The sequence below is a fragment of the Triticum aestivum genome, chromosome 7A (genome assembly GCF_018294505.1).
Source record: "Triticum aestivum cultivar Chinese Spring chromosome 7A, IWGSC CS RefSeq v2.1, whole genome shotgun sequence".
Lineage (NCBI taxonomy): Eukaryota > Viridiplantae > Streptophyta > Magnoliopsida > Poales > Poaceae > Triticum > Triticum aestivum.
In genome coordinates this window covers 179,133,021-179,137,775 of record NC_057812.1, presented here as the reverse complement: position 1 = coordinate 179,137,775, position 4,755 = coordinate 179,133,021, and positions in this window count along the sequence as shown.

The window sequence follows — 4,755 nt, the reverse complement described above, 5'->3', positions numbered from 1 at the left end:
CGAGCTCGAGCGGTGGCAGCGGAGTGTTCGGGCTGGAAACGGGCCAGCCGGCGGCGGGCCGGGCCCGCGATGGGCTCCGCGGGCCGCGGCGAAGTGGGCGCGGGCGCGGCTGACATGGCGACGTCTGGTTGGTTGAGGGCGGCGGCGTGAGCTGACATGGCGTCCTCTGATTGGCTGGGCGACGTGGAGGCGGCGGTGGACATGCCCGGCGGCGCGGGAAGGAATGGATCTAGGGTTTAGACTGCGGTTTTGGACGAGAGAGGTGTTTAAATAGGTAGAGGGAGGTAGGAATGTCCAAATGGAGTGCGGTTTTCGGCCACGCGATCGTGATCGAACGACCGAGAGGGTGGATGGGGTTTGGATGGGTCATTGGGCCACTTTGGAGGGGTGTTGGGCTGCAACACACACGAGGCCTTTACGGTTCCTCGGTTAACCGTTGGAGTATCAAACTGACTCCAAATGGCACGAAACTTGACAGGCGGTCTACCGGTGGTAAACCAAGGCCTCTTGGCAAATCTCGGTCCAATCTGAGAATGTTTAACACCCGCACAGGAGAGAGGCAAAAGGGGGCGCCGGAGGACGTAGGAGTGTCGGATCGAGAAATGGACAACGGGGAAAATGCTCGGATGCATGAGACGAACATGTATGCAAATGTGATGCACATGATGGCATGATATGAAATGCATGAGCAAACAAATGACAAGGCAACAACAGCGAATAACTGGAAGACACGTGTAAGTGCATCTAGTGCCACCCCTAGTTGGTTTTGGAGTATTGACAACAAACCTAGTTGAGGGACTAATGTGTTTGTGAGAATTGCAGGATAACACAGGTAGAAGTCCCTCATTGATTCGGTTTTCCTACCAGAGATGACCCCTAAAAATGTATGAAGACATTGATGTCAAAGGTGGTTTATGAAGATATTCTCATTGAAGACTATGACAAGAGAAGACATCGCATGAAGCCTATGGATCTCGAAGACTTAGATATTTCGTAGTTCTGTTTCTTCTTTGTTGAGTCATAGGAACCACCGTACTATTAAGTGGGGTCCAAGAGAACCAGTCAGAATGACTGAAGTGATGCTTAACCAAAACCTATGTCTTCGAGTGAAGACTATGAGAGCGAATCTTGTCCTGAGTCGGACAAGTCAGCTTTGCTTGTAGCCCAAGTAAAGTTGCCATGTGAGTTTGAAATCTGACCGTTGGAACACGTGTCAGTTCCTTAGTGACCCAGGGTCATTTCAGACAAATCAGGTCGGGTTGCCTAGTGGCTATAAATAGCCCACCCCCTACAACCATAAACAGTTGGCTGCTCAGAGTTAGATTACGGCTTTTGTCGTTTGAGAGCAACCCACCTCAAAGCCTTTGAGAGAGAATTCCTTACGAGGATAAAGCCGTAACCACCCAGAGCCAAAGAGTGTTAGGCATCACTTAAGTCTTCTTATCTGTGTGATCTGAAGACTTATTACACTTGAGGACTGTGAATCCTCCAGCCGGTTAGGCGTCGCGTTCTGAGCATCCAAGAGCCATTGTGGATTCCGGTGAACGAAGTTTGTGAAGGTTTGGGAGTCTACCTTGAAGACTTACCAGAGTGATTGGGCGAGGTCTGTGTGACCTTAGCTCAAGGGGAATACGGTGAGGACTGGGTGTCCTGAGCTGCTTGTTCAGGACTGGGTGACCGGGACTGTGTGTCCTCAGGTTTAAATACCTAGCCGCCCTAACAAGACGTATATTTGTCACAGCAACTGGAAGTGGTCCAACAAATCATTGTCTTCAATGAGTCACCGGTTTCATCCTTCCCTTCCCTTTACTTACTGTTGGTCCTTGTGAAGTCATTGTATGTTTGCACTATCTTTTGTCTTCATTGAGTGATTGCATGTTCTGTTTGGCTTCAGAATATCTTCCTACCTAATCCTTACTACCTAGCTGCTATTAGTCATTGTGCTTTCACTTCATTGAATACTTGACTATGGTTTTTCTAGTGTAGTCTACCTTCCACTGCATGGTAATAGGTTTATTTCTATCGTTAGTCTTCGAAACTTCCACATTTTGAAGACTTTCATAAAAATCGCCTATTCACCCCCCCTCTAGTCGATATAACGCACTTTCAATTGGTACCAGAGCAAGGTACTCCCTTGTTTTGTGTGATTCGGTTTAACCACCTGCAGTTTTAGCTATGTCGACTGCAGGGATAATTAAAGTCTCCGTTGCGTGCCCCATCTTCGATGGAACTGAATATCCCTACTGGAAGAATAAGATGCGTATGCATCTTGAAGCCATTGACGTCGACCTATGGTATGTCGTCAAGAACGGCGTTCCCAAGGCTGGAGAAGGTGTCACTGCTGCTGATGTCAAGAAGTTCATTCAACTGGACTCTACTGCCAAGAATATCATCTGTGGTCATCTGACCAAAGGACAGTATGGCCGTGTGAGTGCTTTGGAAACATCTAAGCTAGTCTGGGACTAGCTCTCCAAGGTCAACGAAGGCGTCTCAACCCAGAGAGATCAGAGAAATGACAATGAGAATGTCCAGCTCACGTTTGATCGACTCACTGACATCACAAATGAGCTTCAAGCCCTTGGCGCTACTGAGATCACCAAGCATGAAGTCGTCAAGACACTACTGAGATCACTTGACAGTTTGTTTGACACCCTAGCCCTGATGATTCAAGAACGTCCTGATTTCAAGACACTCGATCCGTCTGACATACTTGAGAGGCTCAATACACATGAGTTTCAGCTTTCTGAGAGAAGAGATATCTACGGTCCAAACTATGGGCGAACTCGTGCCTTGAAGGCAAAAGTTGTCTCCTCATCTGAAGAAGAATCTGATAGCAGTTCTGATGATCCTGAAGACATTGGAAGGGAACTTGCTATGCTTGTGAAGAAGTTCCAAAAATTCACCAATAAGAAAGGTTTCAGAAAGTCTTCACGATCAAGCTCAAGGAATGATGAAGCTTCTGCTCATGACTACAAGAAGAAAACATGTCACAAGTGCAAGAAACCTGGCCACTTCATCTCTGAGTGTCCGCAGTGGGACACTGAGAACAAAAAGAAGAAGAAGAGCAAGGAATATGACTCTGACGACAAGAAGAAGAAGAAATAATCAAAGTCTTCTTCCAAGTCTTCCTCAAAGTCTTCATCACACAAGAAGAGCTCATCTGGCAAGGCACGTGCGTTTGTTGTCAAGGAAATGGATTCATAGGAGGAGTCCGCTTCTGAGGAGGCGGAGGTGGAGTCTGAGGAGGAGTCCGATTCTGGCGTTGCAAGTCTGGCTACAGCATACGTTGCCAAGTCCATCTTCAACACTGAAGACAATGACTTCATCACCGACACCGATGCAAATGACAAGGACTACTCTGCTCCTACCTACTGCTTCATGGCACGCGGTGCCAAGGTAAACACACGCACTACTCACTATCAAACATCTAGTGAAGATGACTCTGATTGTGGTTCAAGACCCAGCTACAAAACACTTGCTAAAATTGCAACTGAACAACAAAAAGCTATGGAACATATTCAAAAACGGTTAGACAAAAGTGATGATCTGTTAGGCGCTGAAATGACTCGATTTGAGTCCTTAATTGAAGACATAAAAAATCTTCACGTTAAGTATGAGGAACTTGAAAGTCGTCATGAAACGCTCTCAATAATGAAGGAAATATGCCCTCGAGGCAATAATAAAGTTATTATTTATTTCCTTATTTCATGATAAATGTTTATTATTCATGCTAGAATTGTATTAACCAGAAACATAATACATGTGTGAATACATAGACAAACATAGTGTCACTAGTATGCCTCTACTTGACTAGCTCGTTTATCAGAGATGGTTATGTTTCCTAGCCATGGACAAAAGAGTTGTCATTTGATTAACGGGGTCACATCATTAGGAGAATGATGTGATTGACTTGACCCATTCCGTTAGCCTAGCACTTGATCGTTTAGTATGTTGCTATTGCTTTCTTCATGACTTATACATGTTCCTGTAACTATGAGAATTGTGTAACTCCCGTTTACCGGAGGAACACTTTGGGTACTACCAAACGTCACAACGTAACTGGGTGATTATAAAGGAGTACTACAGGTGTCTCGAAAGGTACATGTTGAGTTAGCATAATTTAAGATTAGGTTTTGTCACTCCGATTGTCGGAGAGGTATCTCTGGGCCCTCTCGGTAATGCTCATCACCTAAGCCTTGCAAGCATGTAACTAATGAGTTAGTTATGAGATGAAGTATTACAGAACGAGTAAAGAGACTTGTCGGTAACGAGATTGAACTAGGTATTGGATACCGACGATCGAATCTCGGACAAGTAACATACCAATGACAAAGGGAACAACATATGTTGTTATGCGGTTTGACCGATAAAGATCTTCGTAGAATATGTAGGAACCAATATGGGCATCCAGGTCCCGCTATTGGTTATTGACCAGAGATGTGTCTCAGTCATGTCTACATCGTTCTCGAACCGTAGGGTCCGCACGCTTAAGGTTTCGATAACAGTTATATTATGAGTTTATGTATTTTGATGTACCGAAGGTTGTTCGGAGTCCCGGATATGATTGCGGACATGACGAGGAGTCTCGAAATGGTCAAGACATAAAGATTGATATATTGGACGGATATATTTGGACACCAGAAAGGTTCCGGAGAAGTTTGGAGCCCCGGGAGGTTACCGGAACCCCCCGGGAGGTATATGGGCCTTATTGGGCCCATGTAGGAGGAAGAGAGAAGGAGCAAGGGAGGGGGGCGC